Below are 25,444 nucleotides of genomic sequence, written 5' to 3' on the forward strand. Positions count from 1 at the left end.
CGGTAGGAAATGGATAGATGGGTGGTGTTAAATGAAGTGGCAGGAATGTTTAGGATAAACACACTTACTATAATTGAACACAAACATAATGTTCATATGTTGTAGTCATATTTATTATTATAAACAGGTATTTTAGGTGCAAAGGAATGGTGCAGAATTCCAGAATTTCAAGTAACACACAAAAACAAACAAAAAACAAAACTTTCAAATATGTGTCTTTAAACTGACATTAACAGTAAACTTGCAGTGTAACTAATGTAGAACAATAATGTTTCTTTAGCCAAGAAACTATACTGTGTTTGTCTGGTATGTTTTTTTTTTTAATATAACTTGGTATTATTGTGGGTTTGATTACATTTTTAGCACATTCAACAATAATGCGATTATAATGCAAACAGTGATCATTTTGGTCACAGTAACGGTGATATGACATTTTGGTATTGTTATATCACTGCTGTTTAGTTTAGTGTTTTTTTTACTTTTAACTTCCTAAGAAACTGTCATTTGCAATGGAAATGTTAGTATTAGTTTGTAAAATACTGATTCTTAAGAATTAACTAATAATTTGACTTTTAATCATATAAATACCTCACAAATGGATATTGTCCCTTGCTTACGTCTTGGTTTCACATCAATGATATTTTCCAAATAATGGTTCTAAAATACAACTCATTCTAATATATTACTCATATTCCTTAACTTATTGTAGACATTGTGGTGTGAAGTGTCGGCAAATTTCTTATTTTGTGCATGTCCACATTTCCTTTGGTGAGGTGCAACAGCTCTGGGCCGACTTGGAAATGGTCTGGATGAACGTGGCAAGCTTTACCTTGTATTATGCAGACTTTATTTAAGGTTAAACAAGCACGACAGTTATAGGCACAGAAATATTTCACAGCAACAATTCCTCGGATCACCGAAGCACAAACATTCCCGTCACTCCTGCACACTTCCACTTTTTCACCCCTATATAATGTCCCCTGTTTGAACTTTGTTGTCCCACAGTACGCGGGTTATCATGGGAGATCGAGTTTACTTCTCAGATGAGCCCACTTAATATTGTCAGAAAAAAACACACCCGCTGGAGTTCTCGTTTGATAGCGTCACACATCACGGCATTATTGTGAGAATTTTGAAACCAATATAAAGTAATATTTACAATAATGTTGCATCCCTCGTCAAGATCCTTTCTCATAGGTTTGGTTTGATGCTGTGTGTTTACTAAATCTTAGTCTTTTGAGTTTTTTGGTTCCTCTTCTTTGTGTCAGGGGATAGCAGCAGAATAACACTGAAGGAGGCGGTGCCTCCTGAAGGATCCCAAAACACTGCTCTTCAAATGGAACACATCCAACCTTCAGGTGACCGTGCAGGATGTACCACTCTGGAACATCAAGCCTCTCCCTACCTGCCAGGTACACCCACCGTCTTCTGTGTCTGACTATTGTTTTGTTGTGAATTTTGTCACGAAGCAAATCCTGCTAAAATATGACAAACTTTTGAGTGTAAGAATGTGAGCGATATGCTGAGATGTTATACGTTTTGCCTTTTGACAAAATGGTATAAAAAACCTTTAATGATTTGTATTCTATTTTAATTTCAGCACATGAAAATATTTCTACTTCTGACTATCAAAGACAATGGAAAAACATTTTCCAGAACAGCCCTCACAGATCCTCCTGATGGCCTAACAACTAAACTACATGTCGATGCTGAGTATGATTCATCTCAATCATTTGAGGAAGCTCTCCCTGATATAGGAGATTGGATGTACAATGACGGACATACGTTTTATGAAGGATTTGAAGATAGTTTGAGTGAGGAGTGTGCAGAAGAGTCAAATTTCAAGGACACAACAGACAAACCAATACATGACAATGCATCAGAAGCCATGGCAGAGTGCCTTCTGATCATCATGGGTTATGTAAACTGTCATAAAGTCACTGATAAGGCCCTAAGCGATATGCTCAAAATGTTCAAGTTGCTTTATCCCGATAGTCTGAACACAGACTGCTTAAACAGTGTGCAGAAGTTCAAAAACTTTTTTTATCCCACTCTGCATCATCGCTTATTATATTACATAAATCCCCCAGTAATTGTTTTGGGCCAATCGAAAGTAAACAAATAAAATGCCTGTTTTGTGGGACTAGTGTGTCAGAAGAAAGATTCTCATCCTTTTTTTTAAAGTATGTACAGATTGATTTCTTGTTTACCGTAGCACATTCATGTGCCAAATGGGCCCTTGTTCGTGAATTTAAACATGCAGGTTTTTCTTTGCTGCAAGATAGTGTAACATATGAGACATGCAGTTATGTTATTCCCCTATTGGAAACTTCTGCCAGTACAGTAGTATCCTTGGATGACATATTGGGTAAAGTTGTTTTCCTTGACTTCACATCTATGCCTGGCATTGTGTTTGCAGTTCATTTCCCCAATACACTTGAAAAGTTTTAGATAATTAAGAACTGAACTGGCCTAAAATGCCACAAATCAAATTTGTGATCCTTGTTATAAATGCTCTGAAAATACACACTGATGTGATGTTGCCGTGGATGCTGTAAAAGTCTGTAAATATGTACTGTATATGGAGTATCATTGTTGATTATGTTTTTGCATTGTGTGTAATATTTCAGTGGCCAATTTATTAAATTTACTTGTTTAATAAAACCACTGTCTTGTTTTAATGAATACATAGGCCTACTATGCTACTGTATTTTAATATTAGTCCTTATAATGGTGGTTGGAGAGCCAAATATCTTCTGAAGTGGTACCTTGTTAAAAGAGTTTGAGAACCACTGCTCTAGAAAGTTCACAAATGTTAAAAGCTCTTAAAAAGTGTCTTGTGATCATATCAGTATTGTTTGGGTTCAGTTTTAAATCTCACAATTGTAGTCACTGAGTTACTGTACATGGCGTGCGGATAAGAAATCAACAAATTAAGTAGAAAATTATTTAAATAAACCATTTAGATTACAGACCATATATCCATATTGCCTGAATTAATTATTTTCTCCAAATGTTAGCGTGAGATAAACTGGAGTATGATTGAGGTATAATTAAACTGTGTCAATTAAAATGCATTTTTGAAATTATTTTTTCCAAGCCAGAAAACGGGTATATAACAACTCAAATAGTGAGCAGTGAGAGACAAAACCAAGTATATCTCTCACTCAGACATCATTGAGACATATTGAAACCAATACTCATTGATTGTCTTTTTGCCGAAATAGCAAAGAGACATCTGAGAACTCAAACAGTGAGTAGTGAGAAACAAAACCATGTGTATCTCTCACTGAGTCATTATTGAGACATATTGGAGACCAGCTCATTCATCTCTCATTTTGGTCTTTGTTGAAATCGGAAAAAGAGATAACTGTTAGACAACTTTGAGATTTCTCACAGTGCTCACTGCGAGCTTTATTTCTCAGGAGCTACATTTGAGAAGAATGAGAAATCTACTTTGGTCTCGATTAGTGCTCTTTTATGTCTAGGAGATATATATAAGACATATATGAGATCTCATCTTCAATTTTGCTTTGCTATGGGCTAGCTCTAAGTTCATCAGGAGTACTGATGTTGTATAAAGCTGGGCCTGGATTTGGTTGCACATTGCCTGATAGCAGAAGTAAGAACAATATAAAGATGTTCCGTTTCATATGGCAAGGTGACCTCATGACAACATTATTTGGCTTCACAATATCAAAATGAGTAATATCAGAAGGAGAAAACCATCTGTTTAGCACAGAAATACACCATAACTGAAGCTGGTTAGAATTATTTAGCACTGACCCACATGTGGATATCAATAACCTTTGTGTAAATGCTGTAGTTTCAAAGGACCAGGTGATTGTTATTGCGTTTGGTAGAGTTAAAGGTTGGTGGAGCACCTGGTCAGGTACCCCACTACAATTGCAGAAAACAAGTCCAGGAAAAAGCATTAATATTAAATAGAGAGCTTTTGTCAAAGTCATTGTTAAATTGTTTTACTACCTACCCAGGTCCAATAATCAAAGTTCAGATGTCCAAGCTACAAGAGTTGGAAGACCAAGCTAAGGCTAGCAGAGGCCCAGCTTTAGTCAGTCTGAGGCTAAGATGGATCCAGGCCGTGGAAGACGGAAGGCCAAGATGAAGCCAGTCGACTCAGACTGTAGGTAGTGGAAGGCCAAGCTGAGACTAGTATAGATCCAGACTGTGGCAGATGGAAGGCCAAAATTTCAGCTAGCAAAACATCCCCCGGCTTCTGCAGGTCAGAGGCCTCCAGATTTCCAAATCCAACAAAAGCAGTCAGAAATACCACTTTTTGGAAGTAAGCCTTCATTCATCAATTGTTACGCTTAAAACTAGTGCAATTTACTTCAATCGGCTAAAAAAAGAGACTAAAACACATAGAAATTCAGACCACTTTGACAAGCAGACAAACAAAAGACAGTCCTGTCGGCCATCTTGGATTGGACATTCAACATTAACCCAATTTGGAAATCGGTCTGTAGTTATTTATATTTGTGGATTCACCTACTTTTGACGGGGGAAGAAGAAAGGCGGGTTTGCTGATTTTTGGAACGCTTTTGCTTGAAAGACTCAGATTAAAAAGGCATGAAAAAGAAATAAGGAATTAGAAATATTATACATTATGTCCCATATAAGCTCATACACGACACATTCTACAGATAGTGTATAAAAAAACTAAATAGTGGAATAAAAGAGGTGAAAACATGTGAAATGGAACAAAGAAAAGTTGCATTGTTGAGTCTAATAAAGCTGCCATGCAGGTTGTTTTCTCTTTAAAGCTGCCATTGCTCAAAAATAATAATGAATCAAACTCAATGTTGTTACAAATTATTTAAACTAGTCATGGCTCCAATTACGTCACTTACAAAATTTGACTAAAGGGTATTTTTATAGGATATTTTGTGTTTATCCTACTAAAAAAAGGGTTTTTGACTAATAGGGAGAAAAAAACAGAAATGAAGAAGCTGTCACGTACTTGCATGGCTGCTCTAGTTGTGACCCCAAGATGCAGGAGACAGGAGGACGACGTGCGGGTGAGAGTCTTTTAATTCCCACAGGGAGCACAAGGAGGTGCAGCAGGGAAGTGCACAGAAGCATAAGCAGCATACAGAAAAACCAAAGAAACGATCCTTGAGCCCTGACTGGAGGGCGAGGCAGGCATAAATAGAAGCCAGTTGATTAAAGTAAAAGTACCAATGATTGTCACACACACACTAGGTGTGGTGAGATTTTCCTCTGCATTTGACCCATCACCCTCACCCCATGACCAGGTGTGGCCAGGCTGCCAATCAGCGACAGGTGAGGAGGGAAAAGGGCTCAGGGAGACAAACAGGAAGTGGGACCAAAATAAGAGCGCTGACTAGGAGATAAACACAAACGCAAACAGACCGCGTGACACCTGACGTGACAGGTCGTCACAGAAACGAGGGATGGATCTGAAATTTATCGAGGGACTTAAGTGTTGAAAGTAAAAAAAAAAATGTTTGACTTATTTTTATGAGTGGGGCCCGTTTGGATCCTAATAATTTCAGTGGGACAAGTTTTAATTGTCATTGCTCAAAAAAAATAATGAATTAAAATCGATGATGTTATGAATTATTGACATATTTAAGATTGCAATTACGTTGAGTGAAAATTATTATTTTGTGCTTTTGCCATAACAAAACAAGGTTTTGACAAAAATGGCGTAAATTATGAAAAAAAAAAGACTGATAAGGACGGATAAACCTGAAATTGATCAAGGGATTTAAGTGTTGAATGAAAAAGTAAAAACAAACAAAAATGACCTACTTCTACCATTTTTATGACTGAGACTCTTCCTGGTCCCCAAGAAAGCAGTGCGAGGCGAGTGGAGAAAAAACGGATTTATTGACAGAGATGTGACACAATGTGATATTGATCATAAGCAGCGGCCATTGAAAGAAAAGAAGAAATCCTCGTCATGACGTCAAGGCCATGAAACGTGCGATTTTACAGCCACCAACGTTTGATCTTGAAAGTCTTTTAACGGCCAAAGAAGAATACATGGAATAGCGTGAGGAGCAGTCGGACGAAGAACAAAGCACATCTCCATCTCATCTCCGAGTGTGATGACGTCCCTCAGCGATGGAGACATCTCCCTGTGTTCCAGTGCACAAAGCATCCTGGAGGAAGAAGACCACTCAGCACATTCCCGACAGAAGCAGGTGAATCCAAGTTGAACATCATCTTCACACAAGAACATTTGGAGGTGCAGACAGTCCATGTGAGCTTACTCAGCCTTCAGCCGCCTGCACGTTCTCGTCGAGCTCCACGCCGCCGTGGCGAGCTGCGGGACAAACGCAAACGGTGAAGGAAGAACATCCAGAAGGTGCCTCGTCACTCACATCAGATCTTTGAGGTGTGACTTGGAAACATGACGAGTCAGCACACTTGATGTCTCATTTGGCTGATCCTCATCATGAGGACTCCTGTCAAAAGTGAGATATGCCAGACTTTGTATTGCGTGTGCTCACAGGAGGGACTTTTATTGTGAAGGAGTCAGCTCCAGTTGGGCTTTTCCGGCTAAACTTGTAACAAAGGTCCACATCAGACCTCCATGTGAGTGACGCTTCACCACGGCTTTGTTTCTTGCGGCTCAAAGAAAAGATGTTTTACTTACCAGCTGGATCGTACTGGGCTGAAATGAAAGAGAAACAAGGTGAAGTGGACTTTTCCCCTCACGTCACGCCGTGTTTCTACGTGAGAGTGTGCGCTCTGTCTCTGTGGATCTTTGAGTGTTTGGCTGGAAGGCAACTAAAAGATGGCCGCACCTTTGCAGCCCGGATGAAAGCATCAACTCACGGCCTGGACCGAGTGCACCGAGAAGAAGAAGACAGAGGACATTGGCGTCCCTCACCTTGTCTGTTTCTGTGACGCCTGACCATGACCATGATGATGATGATGATGATGATGGCCGCCACAGCGAGGACCGCCGCCGTGGCAGCGAGGGCGACGCTCAAGTTGTCTGTGGAGAGCAAAAAAGCACAAGTGGAGTGACAAAGCATGAAGAGGAAACCTTCATGACTACTTTGCATGCAGACGTCAAGCGTTGTCATGGTGACATGGATCAATAATGGTGACAGGTGGACTTGTGATGGGAAACATCTCCAACTAAATGTGTCTTTCTCACCTTCATGGCTTGCGTTGCTCAGGATGCTTCTTCTCTCCAGCTTGGTGACCAAGTCCTCCTTGACGCCTGACAGCTGAAACACACATTCGTACTTGCCCTCCACGTCGGCCGTCACCTCCACTTTCAGCGCCACCGACATCTGGAAGGTTCCGTCGTGGTTGGGGAGTATCTCTCCGTGCTCCACGTCCTCGAAGATCTGCTCGCCGTCTTTCCTCCAAAACAGGTCGGCACCGTCGGGGTAGAAACCTGTCGCCATGCAGCTGACCGGAGAGGACGGCGTCTTCTGGAGCAGGAACACCTCTGGAAGCTCTGCACAGGAAGTGATGTCACGTGTGAACACAGGACAACGTGGGGAGAAGGTGTGGATGGAGAGAAGGTGTGGATGGAGGTAAAGATGAGGAGAAGGTGTGGATGGAGGTAAAGATGAGGAGAAGGTGTAGATGGAAAGAAGGTGGGGATGGAGGTAAAGATGGAGAGAAGATGGAGAAAAGGTGTGGATTAAAGTAAAGATGGAGAGAATGTAATTACGGAGGTAAAAATGGAGAAAAAGTGAGAACAAAGGTAAATATGGAGAGAACGTGTGGATGGAGGTAAAGATGGAGAAAAGAGGTAAAGATGGAGTGAAGGTGTGGATGGAGGTAAAGATGGAAAGAAGGTGAGAACAGAAGTAAAGATGGAGAGGTTTAGAGGGAGGTAAAGATGGAGAGAAGATGAGGATGAAAGTAAAGATGGAGAGAAGATGAGGATGAAAGTAAAGATGGAGAGAAGGGGAGAACAGAGGTAAAGATGGAGAGAATGGAGGTAGAGATGGAGGGAAAAGGAGAGAACGGAGGTAAATATGGAGATGAGGTGTGGATGGAGGTAAAGATGGAGAGAAGGAGAGAATGAGGTAAAGATGGAGAGAATGAGATAAAGATGGAGAGAAGGTGTAGATGGGCGTAAAGATGGAAAGTAAGAGTGGACAGTGGTAAAGATGGAGAGAACGTGAGGATGGAGGTAAAGATGGAGGGAAAAGGAGAGAACGGAGGTAAATATGGAGAGAAGGTGTGGATGGAGAGAAAGAGTGGACAGAGGTAAAGATGGAGGGAAGGTGTAGATGGAGGTAAAGATGGAGAGAAAGTGAGGATGGAGGTAAATATGGAGAGAAGGTGTGGATGGAGGTAAAGACGGAGAGAAGATGTAGATGGAGGTAAAGATGGAGAGAAGATGAAAACACATGTTAAGATGGAGAGAATGTGAGGATGGAGGTAAAGATGGAGAAGAAGGGAAAATGGAGATAAAGATGGAGAGAAGGTGTAAATGGAGGTAAAGATGGAGAGAAGGTTAGAACGAAGGTAAAGATGGAGAGAAGGTGAGAGAAAGAGAGAAGAGTATAAAGAGACAGGGTGTAATGTCAGTAATGTTCCTATAGGGGGAGTGCTAACAAGTTAAAAGGTGAAAGTACATGTTGTGTTTCTACCTGTTCTCATTAGGACCTCCTTCCCATTGTTCACATACTTCTTCAAGTAAGAAGGACATATCTCAGTGTAGTAAAACTTATAGTATTCTAGTAGATGTTTGTCCTGGTCCCACTTGAGTTTGTCGGGGAAAGCTTGTTGTTTTGCTGCAGTAAATGTCCATGTCTTCATGTCCAACGATATGAAATCTTCTCCATCATAACCTTGCTGATCCCAACCTTTAACTTCATCAGTCTCATCATTCCATTCACATCCAGTCATCAACTGGAGAATGTGAACACCTGAGACACACACAGTGTTGTAAAGCAGAGTGACACACACACACACACACACACACACACACACACACACACACACACACACACACACACACAGTATTAGTGTAGGTTATTTTGGGATGGACAGAGACAAGTATCAGTGCAGTAATGTGTGTTTACTACAGTATAAAAAGAGTACATCAAATACATTTAAGTAGTAGAAAGTTCAACATAAACAAACCTCTAGTTTGGTTGAAACGCTTCTTAAGAACTTCAAGGTTGTGTTTGTCCCTCAACTCATTACCAACACTGATCTCTGTTTGTATCTGCCAGTATTTTGGATCCTCTGCTGTGATTTTGTTCATCCAGTCCTGTTTGGCTTCTGCTTTCCTGCTGTTGCTGTCATAGTGAGAAATCTGAACTCCATCAACATAACCAACAATCACATACTCTGGGAAGTTTGGAACTTGAGAGGACGCAGTGAGGAAATACTGCAGCGTGTGAATCACTGAAAGAAGAAAACAACAACAGGATGACTTTTTATTATTTTGTTTCATGTTCAACAATCTTGCACTGTGAATATTTTAGCTCCTTCCGTCTTCAGTCGGGTCTTAAAGTGAACATCAAACACTGCTAGATATCACAGTCAAGACTCACATGTTCTATGACAAATACAACACATTAATAATATTACTAACATCTGTTGACAGTTTGAACATTTTGAAAATAAACATATATTTTCTACAATGGAGGCTGAATAAAAAGTACAACAGAGTTGAACACAACCTGTTCTGCCCATTTGATGTCGACTCTTACTGACATCTTGTGGCGGGGTGATGTTACTACACTTGATTAGTTTCTGACACTTCCGTGTTTGAAGATTTGTGTTCGTTCTTACAAGCCTTGGAAAAAATAAGTCTTTGAACAAGAAACACTGAAGTCAAAATCAATAAAGAGCTTAAATGGATTTCTCAGCTTCTGTAACCTTTTTGGAACATTTGAATTTGACTTAGAAAAAGGGAAAACAATAAAATATGTTTAAAAATAACCAGGATTAAGTAAAAAAGGGCTTGAATAATACAACAATTAATTAATTAATAAGTAACAGAAACTCTCAGAAGTCAAATAAGTGAAGGCACAAAGAGGATTTATGAATAAAATATTAATAAACTTATAAAAAGGACTTACCAGGCGTCACGCTGTGCATTTGCACGACCAGAAGAAAGAATAAAAACAAGTTCATGATGTCAGCGCGAAACAAAAAGATGTTTGCCACTTTTAATCCCGCAGAGAAAGACAAAAGTGACGAACACTCGCTTGACTCGCAAACAGGAAAAATGAACCAGGAACTGTCGAGGCTCTTTTTATAATACTCCACCTGAGCCAATGAGGAGTCAGCATTCTGTGACGTCACAGTGAGGAGAGAAAACGAAACGCTATTCTGCACAGAAAAGTGGCAGCAGTCAACTGACAAGAAGTCTTCTACTGGACTCACTAGAGAGCGCCCCTTGTGGCCACGTCAGGTAAATGCTTGTGTGGCTTTTCTGGGAAATCACGTGACTTGACAACAAAAAGGTGTGTCAAGTTGGCCGCCAAACTTGGAAAGAAAAGAAAGAAAGAGGAATGAAGGTGAGATTGAGAGTTAAAAGTAATGACAGGGCTGGAACATCCGATCAGTGATCGTATTGTAGTCCTCTCAAGAAAGCATCAATACAAATAATGATTGATAGACATAAAGTCGCTACACCGCAGGACATCCTCACTTCTTTTTATTTCACGTCTTAACTTTCACCTCCGTTATGTCTCCCAAGCGTGAGGCGTCCCTGCTGGGGTAACGGGACACGCATCTGCCTCGCATGGGTTCGATTCCCGGCCAGGGTTGCATCAGGAAGTTTCATCCTGAGTAAAAAAGTCAGCAGAAAGCCTTCATGAGATGGACTCGCTGTGGCCAAAGTGCTGAACGTGGGGGAAAAGTGTGAGGCAGACGCTTCTGCTGGCAGAATATCAAAGAAAGTGAAAGTAAAAGTAGACACGGTAAAGCCAAACATTGAACTTGATGGTGATCATTTTTATTTTTATTTTTATTTTGTCGTACCTGTCAAAGGTGAACACACTTATCCACGTAGGTGAGTAGTAACGAGTTACATTTACTTAGATAAGAAACACAACTTTTACTTTGCTATATAACATATTCAATATATGTATAAAAATATACATTTAGGCCTCCACTCAGGCTTCATCCCAGGGACCCCAAAGGATTTTGGTCAGAAAAATATTTAAAATGTGTCATTATTTTGTATTATTATTATTCCAGGTTTAAATCTGTAGATCAACATTAGGTCCATCTGTCAACCTTTTCAAAGATTTAAGTTGTATGCCCTTTTTGTCAAAGAAAACCCTGTTTTGTTATGGGAAAAAAACACAAAATATGCAATAGTTTCCCCCAATAGAATTTTAAAGAGGAATATTTGAGATTATATAATAATTGGAGCCTTAAAAAATTCAACACATAAAAACATTGATTTTAATTTATTTTTATTTTTTAGCAATGACACAAAAGAAAAATCCTACTGAAATTATTGGAGATCCAAAAGTGTCCTACTCATTAGAAATAACAAAATATATATTTTTTTACTGTTAACTTTAAACACAATCATCTTCAGATGAACTTCAGATCCATCCATCAATTATATATATATATATATTATTGGTGTTTATGTTTTTTCTTTTTTATATGGAAAACACAAAATATGCAACATTTTCCCCAAAAAATATCTCAAAGTGGAATATTTAATGTGGCGTCGTTGGAGCCTTGAATAGGTCAATAATCCATAATGACATTGATTTTGATTTATTGTTATTTTTTTAGTAAACAACAGCCTAGATGGCAGCTTTGTGTTATTAGAGTAAACATTGCAACATTTTCTTGTCACATTTCACCTGTTTGCTCTTTAATAGCACTTTTTTTTTTTTTATTGTATTTTTAGAATTTGCTTTGGCCATTACAAAATTACCCGTGGGCCGCAAATGGCCCCCGGGCCGCACTTTGGACACCCCTGTACGAGGATGACAGGGGATGCAAAACAATAACACATGCCCTTCTTATTTATGATTTACTTTTTAAATTTGACCTCAGTTCTGTACACTGCTGCTGGCATTTTTAATTTTCCTGAGGGAACTCTACTGAAGGAATCAATAAAGTACTATCCTTCTATCTATCCTCGTTCATCCATGCGGACTTGGCTCTCTTGGTTGCTTTGTTGGGTCTGCTCCTGTCTCCGGCCATACTCCCCCCACCACAGCAGACGTTGGCGTGGAACACCACAGAGTGTATATGTTTGTTTTTTGTTGTTGTTTTACTTTTGCGTCTGGTTGCATCAGCTCTCATCTTTTAAAGTCTTTAATGTCCTTTGTGTTCTTTGACGTTTCCCTCTTACACACATGTTTATGTGTGGTATGGCTATGAGGTTTGTTTCCTTTGGCCTCAGTCTGGACCCCCTCTACAGGGGCCCAGATGTTTGCTGTTGCACAGGCATGGGATAAAGTGTGTAACTTTTTGTCTGTAATATACATCATTGCAGTTTTTTTTTATTAGCATGGATGTAATCTAGGAACAACATTTCATAATTAATATCCAAAACCCCTGTAGCGGTAAAGTCCTATACTTTTACTGCTACTGGTTGCCGAATATAAATGAAGCTAGTTCAGACGTGTGCAACCGGCTAATAATTGAGGCCCAGAATTGTGTCCATGTTTAACCAAAATATTTACTAACATAAAGTCACAATTATATAACACACTTTGTTCAAAAACGGAAAATACACGGGAGCAAACAAACACTAGCCTGGCACAGTCAAAAACTGTTGCGCCTCTACTCAGCAACACCTGGGCAAGATCCTGACTCCTCCCTAAATATCCAGGCACTTGGCCTTGGAGCCAACCCCTTGAGTGACGTCATCAATTTGACAGACAGAAAGTGTATTTGGCTCTAACACACCAGCCCCTAATTGCTGCTGGCGTGACGAACAGAGCGATTTAATTTGGAATCAATGAAACAAAAATAGAGCCATAATACCAAAAACAAACACCTGTTTTTTTGGTTTTCATGTTCCCTTTTGCAATAATGCAGTTAATTTACTCAATACCTTCACCTAGAAGGCATATCTTTGTAACAGATGATAATCCTTTTTGTTTGCAGACAAACTTTTTTCATTTGTCCACTTTTGTCGCTCTTGTAGCAACGGTAAATATTCGTGAAACCACCTGTTCCAAAAAAGGTCAGCGATATATTGACTCTGCCTCCATTTCCTTATGCACATCCAATACAGGTGATCTATTACCAACAGTACATGTAGACTGTAGCTGTCTTCTTTTCCTACTCCTGGCCATCAGCTTTCTTCGTCACCTTGGGGGTAGGAGAGCTTTTTTTTCTTCTCAGTTTCCTCCTCTTCTTCTCCCAAAGGACTCTCGGGGTCGTTTTCTTCCTCCTCTTTCGGGGAACTCTTCTCTTTTTGGACTTGCCATAGTCGCTGTCCTCGTCATCTTCCACCATGAAGTCTTCATCACTGCCAGACTCATCAGGATCCAGGTAAGCTTCCTCTGGGTCATCCTGCTCTTCATCCTCACGGCCTCCGTCACCCAGAAGGATTTCCCGCTGTTTCGACACGGCCTTGGAGACTGCCTGGCGTATTGTTCGCATTCGACCGACTTTTCTTTCACCGTCACTGTCATCTGCGCTCCGTTTTCTTTTTGGTGTCTTCCTGCTGGGCTTCTCTATCTTGGGCTTCTTTTCGTTTTTTGACATATCCTTTTGATCTTTGGATCCCTGCTCATTGAAATCATGCATGTACTGGTTCATAGGTGGTTCCTCCAAACTGTTAACAGTAACTGTGGGGCGTGTCATTGCCTTGTAATGGCCCATTAATCACCCACCCCAATAGGGTTCTGACAGCATAAGGTCCATCTCCGTGGCTGTTAATCACCTCCCGTGGTTCCATTCACTTTGAGGCGTTGGTACCAATTAACAGGTCCACGTTGGCAGTTATCCGAGGAATTTTAATGCCTTGGAGGTAAGGCCACTTATCAAGTTCTGCCTCACCAATCAGATTGTTAGTGTACACGGGCATCTGCCTTTGAGTGAAGACATCAGGAAGCTGAAAAAAACTTACTACAAGTAAGCTGAGAGATTTCCAGACCACTGCTCGGGACCACCTTACTGTGCCCCAAGGTGCGCAAGTGGATTTTTGTTTTTCGGCCTTCTGTGTTCAGCCTGTTCACCAAATGTTCAGAACAGAAGGTCCATGTGCTTCCTGGATCTAGGAAAGCATATGTCTGGACTATCTTGCTGCCGTTTGAGTACTTCACTTGAACGGGCAGGATGGGTAAAATTCCATATTTGCCAGCCCCTGTATGGCCACAAGTTGATGATGTAGTGCAAATATCTGCTTTTACCTTTGGAAGTTGGCTATTTTCTCCACTTTCCAGATGTCTCCTGTCAATATGTAGCACTTTGGGATGCGTCTTGTTGCAGTAAGAGCACGTGATGCGCCTGTCGCAACTCTTGCTCAGGTGCCCTGTGCACAGGCAACCAAAACACAGGCCTTTTTCTTTTAGAAAGTCAAGCTTTTCCCTGTGTGCCTTATTTTCCAGTATTGGACAGTCCTCCAATGCATGTTCACTTGTACAGTAAAGACAGGAGGTGTTCACAAACTTATTGAGGTGTGGAGTCGGTTTAGGTCTAGTGGCAACTGTCACATGAGTTGCGAAACTGTTCCTTCTGAACTGTGATTTGCGTTGATGTATAGGCTTGGGTTTGGTTACTGCTTTATTTCGAAGGATGTTTTGAATGTCGCCAAAGACAGGATCCGAAGCAATTCTGACTTGCTGTTCAATAAATTTCACAATGTCTGTGAAACAAGCACGTCGCCTTTGTTGGTCAACAATGTCGGCTGCTTTTCCTCTCCACTGGTCCCTTAATTTGTGTGGCAGCTTTTGTATGAGCATCTTTATGCTAGCTGGCATGTTGAGCTCGTCCAAGTACTGCAGCTCATCCATGGCATTGGAGCATTCTCACAAGTACAGTGCGAAAGCTTGGAGATTTTTTACATCCTCAGACTTGATGTTTGGCCATGCCATAATTTTGTCCAGGTAGGCTGCTGTTATTTTTGAAGGATTTCCAAAGTGTTCCCTTAGTAGGCGTTTTGCTGTAGCATAGCCTCTCTCTGTAGGCATATAGAGGCAACTGCGCACCAACTCTCTGGGCTGTCCTTTGGTAAACTGCTCCAGATAATACAAGCAGTCACCACGATCATTGGTTTTTGCCTCTATACAATACTCAAAAGCTTTTACGAAAGCCTGAAATTGCAATGGGTCACCTTCAAAAAACGGAATTTGTCCGTGTGGAAGTAATTGGCAGGTTTGTGCTTGAACCAGGAGTGCCATCATTTCATTTTGCCTCTGTAATATAGTGTGGAATTCATCTGGTATTGTGTTGCCTTGAAATGATTGAGATGCTTGAGGTAAATTTTGCCTTGATTGGTTTTCCACAGGATCCAAAATTGATGAGCGAAGTGGTTGGTTGTTTGGTTGAAGGTGTGAATGGACCTTGTTTGGGGCATTCTTGGCTGTGTGAAGCTCTGAAGGAGCAGCTTTAAGAGATGGCTTAAGTCAGGGGTGCCCATTATGTCGATCGCGAGCTACCAGTCGACCGCGGGGGGTGTGTCAGTCGATCTCGAGCCAGGCTTTTAAAAAAAATAGACCTAAAAATTAGTGATCATCAATCTTCACCAAGACGTCACTTAAATGACATTCACGGCACCCGAGGGTCTTGTGAGATGACGCTGGCTGCTGCAAGATCATTATTATGAAAATAGGACCGAGAGGAAGGCGAGAAACACTTTTTATTTCAACAGACTCTCGCGCCGTACCTTCCGTCAAAACTCTAAAGGCCGACTGCACATTTCCTGTCTTCACAATAAAAGCCCTGCTGCATGCTGCCTGCACTAACTAAATACAGAGTCTCGGAAAACTGGCGGCACAAGCGATCCCTCGGAAAGCTGGCGTGCACATCACTTGTGCACGCCAGCTTTCTGAGACTCTTATTTTGTTAGCGCAGGCAGCATGAAGCAGGGCTTTTATTGTGAAGATAGGAAATGTGCAGTCGGCCTTTAGAGTTTTGACGGAAGGGACGGCGCGAAAGTCTGTTGAAATAAAAAGTGTTTCTCGCCTTCCTCTCGGCCATTTTTTCATAATAATGAACTGGCAGCAGCCAGCGTCATCTCACAAGACCCTCGGGTGCCGTGAATGTCAATCAAGCAAGCTACGGAATTTGCCGCCAATGTTTTTCTTGTAAAGTGTATGGAAGCTGGATGAATTAGATGCCAAAAACCAACCACTTTCATGTGGTATTGTACAGAAAGGACAACTTTTTTTCTCCTCCATTTGAAAATGTGGGCGTTATCATCATTACTGTCTGATTCCAAACAATGCAAGTCATCAGAATCAGGTAATACACCAACTTATATTCTTGTCTTCGTGAAAGAAAGACATCTATATGTGTTACACATGCTTGTATTATCATTAAACACATTTAACTTGTTTACAAAAATGTCTCTTTCATAAATAAATAAATATAAATGATATATATAAATGAGGTAGATCCCCTCGAGTTGGTCAATTGAAAAGTAGCTCGCCTGCAGAAAAAGTGTGGGCACCCCTGGCTTAAGTTGTTGTACAGGCGGAGCAGGCATTTTTTTTCTGTTTTGTCCTTTGCCTATAATAGGACTCCATTCCATCAGACTTTTTGCTCCTGCCGGCAACACTGGCTTCATGGAGGACAGACAATTTAGCATTGTGGGCTGCTATTTCAGCATCCAACTCCATTTGCTCCTTTTTCCTCCTTATGGCCGCTGCTTGTTCCTCCTGTTCCCTCTTTAGAGTTGCTGCCTGCGCCTCCAATGCATGGATCTCTTTTAAAGCAATAGCACGGGCGCCAAGTGCTGCCTTATCTGCCTCTGCTATTATGCGAGCAGAAGAAGTGGAAGACATTTTGCTTTTGTTTGAGACTGTGGATTCAATGGGCTTTGATAAAACAATAGATGGAACATTTGAAATGCTGTCATGGGGTTGTAGACTTTCATTTTCAAAACCATCAACAGTGGAACCCTCATTTTCAACCTCATCATCATTGTCATCATTTTTAAAACACAACAACCTGTCAACCTTTTCAATAAAACCATCAAAATTCAACATTTTTGCTTTGTACCAAGTCTCACGTTTGGTACTCTCATATTCTGGCAACGGAGACAACAAAGTTACACTCAAAGAAATGACTCATTGGATGAACTCAATTAAAATGAGGGCAGGATTTCCATCCAACAAATATATGTTGCCCCAACTCAAAATTGGTACATTCTCACAATACAATAAAAATGAGTTAATCCAACTAATTTTTAGCAAATAAAGCCAAACTAAAATTATTGCAATAACCAAGCAAAATCTATTTACCTTTGTCAGACTATTTTTTTTACAAACACAGCTAAAATGAAATTATTTCGGTTACTAAGTGAAATTAATATGTGCCCAACTTAAAATTGACTGGAAATTAAGCAAGCTAAAAATCCCCCTTGATGCCATAAAAACACATCAGACAAAACCATGTTGGTACTTTTAATGTAGAATAATCCTTTTTTTCAACAATCTTGAAAATAACACCACAAGATGTCAAAGATCCGATGATGAACTTCATCAACAAGTGTTCACCTCCCATGCAAACAACTTGATTTTCAGCTGCTGTATCTTTGTGTTCAGTTTGTGACCATCCAAGTTCATTAGGATCTTCTGGAAAAACTCGAATGTGTACTTGAGGTTGTCTGGAAACCTTAGATCGAGAGCATAATTGAGACCAAACATCATTATAATCCCCATGATGACAATGTCCACGTTGCTCAGGACTTTGATGCCTTCGATAACAACTCCAACATCCTCTGGCTCCCTATCGCCATCTCCACGGATTATGTACTGTATATCCCCATGACTGTGAGGGCAATGTCCCTTTCTGCATCCTCAGTGGCGGAGGCCTGAACAACACAAAAACAGAACACTTGTGTTAGGTAAAATGCTGAACACCACTAGCAGAAAATGAATTAGCTTTTTTTTATTTTTTTTTTAAAAGTCCTCTTTGCTTGTCAAATCAATCATTTATGCATCATTAGTTAAAACGTGATTGGAAAATTAACCATATATATATATATATATATATATATATATATATATATATAATATGTTTGAAATTGGTTCAGAAATAACTTCAGCAAGCAGTCCTCAATCAATGAATCAATGTTTACTTATATAGCCCTAAATCACTAGTGTCTCAAAGGGCTGCACAAACCACTACGACATCCTCGGTAGGCCCACATAAGGGCAAGGAAAACTCACACCCAGTGGGACATCGGTGACAATGATGACTATGAGAACCTTGGAGAGGAGGAAAGCAATGGATGTCGAGCGGGTCTAACATGATACTGTGAAAGTTCAATCCATAATGGATCCAGCACAGTCGCGAGAGTCCAGTCCAAAGCGGATCCAACACAGTCGCGAGAGTCCCGTTCACAGTGGAGCCAGCAGGAAAACATCCCAAGCGGAGGCGGATCAGCAGCGCAGAGATGTCCCCAGCCGATACACAGGCGAGCAGTACATGGCCACCGGATCGGACCGGACTCCCTCCACAAAGGAGAGTGGGACATAGAAGAAAAAGAAAAGAAACGGCAGATCAACTGGTCTAAAAAGGGAGTCTATTTAAAGGCTAGAGCATACAAATGAGTTTTAAGGTGAGACTTAAATGCTTCTACTGAGGTAGCATCTCGAACTGTTACCGGGAGGGCATTCCAGAGTACTGGAGCCCGAAATGAAAAAGCTCTATAGCCCGCAGACTTTTTTTGGGCTTTGGGGATCACTAATAAGCCGGAGTCCTTTGAACGCAGATTTCTTGCCGGGACATATGGTACAATACAATCGGCAAGATAGGCTGGAGCTAGACCGTGTAGTATTTTATACGTAAGTAGTAAAAGCTTAAAGTCACATCTTAAGTGCACAGGAAGCCAGTGCAGGTGAGCCAGTACAGGCGTAATGTGATCAAACTTTCTTGTTCTTGTCAAAAGTCTAGCAGCCGCATTTTGTACCAACTGTAATCTTTTAATGCTAGACATGGGGAGACCCGAAAATAATACGTTACAGTAATCGAGACGAGACGTAACAAACGCATGGATAATGATCTCAGCGTCTTTAGTGGACAGAATGGAGCGAATTTTAGCGATATTACGGCGATGAAAGAAGGCCGTTTTAGTAATGCTTTTAATGTGTGACTCAAAGGAGAGAGTTGGGTCGAAGATAATACCCAGATTCTTTACCGTGTCGCCTTGTTTAATTGTTTGGTTGTCAAATGTTAGAGTTGTAGTATTAAATAGAGGTCGGTGTCTAGCAGGACCGATAATCAGCATTTCCGTTTTTTTGGCGTTGAGTTGCAAAAAGTTAGCGGACATCCATTGTTTAATTTCATTAAGAGACGCCTCCAGCTGACTACAATCCGGCGTGTTGGTCAGCTTTAGGGGCATGTAGAGTTGGGTGTCATCAGCATAACAGTGAAAGCTCATGAACATAATGCAATTGCTGCAACGTGATCATTTAGGCCAATGGTTCTCAAATGGGGTACACGCACCCCTGGGGGTACTTATGGTATGCCAAGGGGTACGTGAGATTTTAAAAAAATATTCTAAAAATAGCAACAATGCAAAAATCATTTATAAATATATGTATTGAATATTACTTTAATGAAATATGAATGTAAGTACATAAACTGTGAAAAGACCTGCAACAATGCAATATTCCGCGTTGACAGCTAGATTTTTTCATAAATATTGATGTTAAATATTTCTTTTTTTTGTAAAGAAATGCTTAGAATGAAGTTGATGAATCCAGATGGATCTCTATTAGAGGGCACTTTAAGTTGATGATTACTTCTATGTGTAGAAATCTTTATTTATAATTGAGTCACTTGTTTATTTTTCAACAAGTTTTTAGTTATTTTTATATCTTTTTTCCAAATAGTTCAAGAAAGACCACTACAAATGAGTAATATTTTGCACTGTTATACAATTTAATAAATCAGAAACTGATGACATAGTGCTGTATTTCACTGCTTTATCTCTTTTTTTCAACCAAAAATGTTTTGCTCTGATTAGGGGGTACTTGAATTAAAAAAATGTTCACAGGGGGTACATCACTGAAAAAAGGTTGAGAACCCTATAGAAATGGACCTGTGAGACAGAAATAGCTGTTTTACTCCACAGGGCCTCTGCCCGTTTGCCACTACTAGCTTAGGAGACTCTGACTCTGTCTTTTCTTGCACCTACCAGTGATTCCAAACAAAAATAAAAATTGAAAGAGCCCCATTGTTTACAAAATGCCAGTTATTCAAAAAGTTGTAGTGTGTTGAGCTCAAAGAACCACAAAATATGTCAATAAAAATGGGTAACATCATTTCATGCTACTGTGTAACACAAACTATTAACTTACTAGATATTCCTTGAAGAAAGTGTCTGGGTCTTCATTGAGACGGATAACAAGGCTTCTCAGGATGCTCTCCCTCCTGATGTCAGTGTCGTCACACTAAAGCAGGGGTGAAAAATCAAAACAGAATTTAGCCAAATATTGGTGCAACAGTGGCACAGGGAGAGGGGCAAGTTGACGACAGTGTGTAAAGAAAACTACATAAACCAATACATCTTTTATTTATATATATTATATATATATTAATTATATATATACCCGAACGCCTCCCTAGGGAGGTGTTTAGGGCACGTCCAGCTGGTAGGAAGCCACGGGGAAGACCCAGGACACGTTGGGAAGACTATGTCTCCCGGCTGGCCTGGGAACGCCTCGGGATCCCCCGGGAAGAGCTAGACGAAGTGGCTGGGGAGAGGGAAGTCTGGGTTTCCCTGCTTAGGCTGTTTCCCCCGCGACCCGACCTCGGATAAGCGGAAGAAGATGGATGGATGGATGGGCTTATGAAAATCAGACTGCTAGCCTACCACTGATAGTTGTGGGAGTTGAGAGTCCTTCACTGTGTGGTAGAGAATGGCTAGATGACATCAGGCTAAACTGGAAAATGATTAAAGCAGCCGCAATCAACACAGTCGCTGAAAATTTAACATCAGCACAAAAGCCCAAATCAATCCAAGAAGTGCTGGCTAAATATGATGAGGTATTCAAGGATGAGCTTGGAACATTAAAGGACATCAAAGCCACAATTTCTGTAAAGCCTGACGCAGTCCCAAAGTTCCACAAAGCCCGCGTCCTGCCATTTGCCATGAAAGAAAAAGTTGAAAAGGAGCTGCAGCGCCTAGAAAAGGAGGTTGTCATCAGTCCAGTGAAACACAGTGACTGGGCTGCTCCAGTGGTTCCAGTGCTTAAGCGGGATGGAGGACTTTGCTTGTGTGGCGACTACAAGATAACTGTGAACTTGGCTACAAACGCTGAAACGTACCCCCTACCAAGAATTGAGGAGGTGTTAGCAGCACTATGTGGAGGAAAAATATTTTCTAAAATAGATCTAGCAGCAGCCTATCAACAAGTACTCCTGGATGAAGAGTCGAAAAAGTATACAACAGTGAATACTCACAAGGGACTGTTTGTGTACAATAGACTTTGTCTCGGTGTCACTTCAGCTGTTAGTATTTTTTCAACGCATTATGGAGAACCTGTTAAAAGATCTTGATGTGGTAATTTATCTCCATGATTTATTGATTACGGGCCGAGATGAAGCCCAGCTTCTCGTGAACCTGGACAAGGTTTTACAGAGACTGCAAGAGAACGGCATGAGAGTGAAAAAGTCAAAGTGTGACTTCGGCAAGACACAGATTGAATATCTGGGACATGTGCTGGACGATGTGCCTGTCGATCTCACGATCCACTCTTCCCTCACTCGTGAACAAGACTCCTAGGTACTTGAACTCCTCCACTTGGGGCAGGGTCTCCTCCCCAGCCCGGAGATGGCATTCCATACCTTTTCAGGGCGAGAACCATGGACTCGGACTTAGAGGTGCTGATTCTCATTCCGGTCGCTTCACACTCGGCTGCGAACCGATCCAGCGAGAGCTGAAGATCCCGGTCAGATGAAGCCATCAGGACCACATCATCTGCAAAAAGCAGAGACCTAATCCTGCGGTTACCAAACCGGAACCCCTCAACGCCCTGACTGCGCCTAGAAATTCTGTCCATAAAAGTTATGAACAGAATCGGTGACAAAGGACAGCCTTGGCGGAGTCCAACTCACACTGGAAATGTGTTCGACTTACTGCCGGCAATGCGGACCAAACTCTGGCACTGATCATACAGGGAGCGGACCGCCACAATAAGACAGTCCGATACCCCATACTCTCTGAGCACTCCCCACAGGACTTCCCGAGGGACACGGTCGAATGCCTTCTCCAAGTCCACAAAGTACATGTAGACTGGTTGGGCAAACTCCCATGCACCCTCAAGAACCCTGCCGAGAGTATAGAGCTGGTCCACAGTTCCACGACCAGGACGAAAACCACACTGTTCCTCCTAAATCCGAGGTTCGACTATCCGGCGTAGCCTCCTCTCCAGTACACCTGAATAAACCTTACCGGGAAGGCTGAGGAGTGTGATCCCACGATAGTTGGAACACACCCTCCGGTCCCCCTTCTTAAAGAGAGGAACCACCACCCCGGTCTGCCAATCCAGAGGTACCGCCCCCGATGTCCATGCGATGCTGCAAAGTCTTGTCAACCAAGACAGCCCCACAGCATCCAGAGCCTTAAGGAACTCCGGGCGGATCTCGTCCACCCCTGGGGCCTTGCCACCGTGAAGCTTTTTAACTACCTCAAATGAGTTTCCTCCGCCGTGTGGCGGGGCTCTCCCTTAGAGATAGGGTGAGAAGCTCTGCCATCCGGGAGGAACTCAAAGTAAAGCCGCTGCTCCTCCACATCGAGAGGAGCCAGATGAGGTGGTTTGGGCATCTGGTCAGGATGCCACCCGAACGCCTCCCTAGGGAGGTGTTTAGGGCACGTCCAACCGGTAGGAGGCCACGGGGAAGACCCAGGACACGTTGGGAAGACTATGTCTCCCCGCTGGCCTGGGAACGCCTCGGGATCCCCCGGGAAGAGCTAGACGAAGTGGCTGGGGAGAGGGAAGTCTGGGTTTCCCTGCTTAGGCTGTTGCCCCCGCGACCCGACCTTGGATAAGCGGAAGATGATGGATGGATGGATGGATGTGCTGGACGGGAAAGGCGTCTACACATCCAAAAATAAGGTCATAGCCATACATGATGTTCCGGCACCCAGAAATGTCAAAGAGCTCAGAGCTTTCCTGGGCCTAGTGAACTACTATGGGCGTTTTGTGCCTCAGCAAAGCACAATTTTGGCCCCACTTTACAGGCTAATGAAAGACAAAGTTAAATGGAGATGGGGCGAGGCGGAGCAGAGTGCTTTTGGCAAATGCAAGGAGCTTTTGACCAGTGACAAAGTGCTGGTTCACTATGATCCACGTCTGCCGCTTTCGCTTGCATGTGATGCTTCTGCTTATGGGATCGGAGCAGTGATACAGCACACAACACTAGACGGGCATGAACATCCAATAGCCTATGCTTCCCGCACGCTCTCTCCGGCAGAGAAAAACTATTCACAGATAGAAAAAGAGGCATTGAGCCTGGTGTTTGGTGTGAAGAAGTTCCATCAATATCTGTGGGGGCGCAAGTTTGACTTAATATCCGACCACAAGCCCCTGCTCGCGCTGTTTGGAGAACATGAGAGACTTCCTACAATGGCAGCAGCGCGCCTTCAGAGATGGGCCATCATACTGTCTGCGTATGATTACCACAGGACATACCGCAGGTCAGAGGAGCACGGCAATGCGGACGGGCTGTCTCGTGTTCCGCTGCCTGAGACCAAAGATACAGGTACAGAGACAATGACAGCTTGCATAAATGCACTGTCATATGTTATATGAGTGCAAAAACAAATTTCCAAGGCTACACGAAAGGACACAGAGCTCTCAAAGCTGCACAGGTACATCATGGAAGGATGGCCAAAAGAAATACCAGATGTACTGAGGGTGTACTACAGAAAGAGAGATGAGCTATCTGTCGAACAGGGGTGTGTTCTATGGGGAACAAGAGTAATAGTACCTGCAAAAATGAGAGGCGCAGTGCTAAAAGAGATCCACGACGGACACTCTGGCAGACAATATGTCTGGTGGCCAAATGTAGATATGGATGCTGAGAGGGTCTGCAAGCAGTGTGAGACCTGCCAGCTGGAACAGCGCACGCCACGCCAAGTCCCGCTGCATCCCTGGGAATTTTCCTGGAGAGGTTTGGAAAAGACTACACATTGAATTTGCAGGCCCGTTCTTGGGTCACATGTTCATGATTGTGGTTGATGCATACTCTAAGTGGCTGGAGGTTTACAAAATGGCACAAATCACGTCCACTGCAACCATTACACGACTTAAGAGACTGTTCTCATCAATCGGTGTGCCAGAACAAATAGTCACAGACAATGCGACAACGTTCACATCGGATGAGTTTCAGCAGTTCATAAAGAGGAATGGAGTCCTTCACACGACCGGTGCACCGAGACATCCAGCTACAAATATGTTGCTATTTTTAAAGCAGGCATGAAAAAGCTTGTTGGACAGAACCTGAGTGTTGAGGACAAGATATCACACATCCTGCTGCGCTATCGCACTACTCCCCACAGCACCACTGGAGAGTCACCAGCGGACTTGTTCCTGAAAAGACATGTGCGAACACGTTTGGACTTCCTGAAACCAAGCATCACCGAACGAGTCAGAAAGAGACAGTATCAGCAGAAGGAGAAACATGACAGTCAGGCTGCCGAGAGACAGTTTGATGTAAATGACTCTGTGTATCTGCGCAACACCGCAGGAGAGAAACCCAAATGGATTCCTGGGGTAGTGACACAACAGACTGGTCCAGCGTCATACCGAGTGCAAGGCGAGACACCAGACCAAGTGTACCGGCGTCACGGAGATCAGCTGAGACCTCGCTACCTTCCTGATACTCCAGATTCAGAGCCTGCAGGTGAAACTGAGTCAGCTGAGCGGAACGGACTCCGCAGAACCTGAACCACCAGCTTTTGAGTTGGAACCGCCAGTGCTGCCTGACCCAGAGACAGTGACTTTGAGACGCTCAGAGCGTACTATCAGGTGACCTCAGCGTTACAGGGACTGATTCTTTTCAGAAGGGAGTTTTTCATTTGTTATTAAAGAGGGTTGAATTTGAGTTTGAATGCACTATCTGGTATAACATCTGTGACATTTTTGTGTTTGTTTATTACAGCATTGAAGAATTGAATGTTGCCGTATTGAAAGTGTGTACTGATTTTGCATTGCCTTTGATCTGTGAGGGGAGGTGATGTGGTGTATTAATGTGCATGCTGACTCAGCGTTGTTTGTCCTGACTGACTTGCCGTAGTTGAGTTGTGTCTACTTAGCATGCTCACCAAGTGCTGTACATGAGTGTTGATGATCCCTCT

The 25,444-nt window shown here is 42.2% G+C and overlaps 1 pseudogene; it reads left to right on the forward strand.

Moving 5' to 3' along the window:
• Positions 1–21,033: 21,033 nt before the first annotated feature.
• On the forward strand, positions 21,034–25,119 carry LOC133550474 (uncharacterized protein K02A2.6-like; annotated as a pseudogene).
• Positions 25,120–25,444: the final 325 nt, after the last annotated feature.

Source organism: Nerophis ophidion, linkage group LG04, assembly GCF_033978795.1.
Source record: "Nerophis ophidion isolate RoL-2023_Sa linkage group LG04, RoL_Noph_v1.0, whole genome shotgun sequence".
NCBI classification, from domain to species: Eukaryota; Metazoa; Chordata; class Actinopteri; order Syngnathiformes; family Syngnathidae; genus Nerophis; species Nerophis ophidion.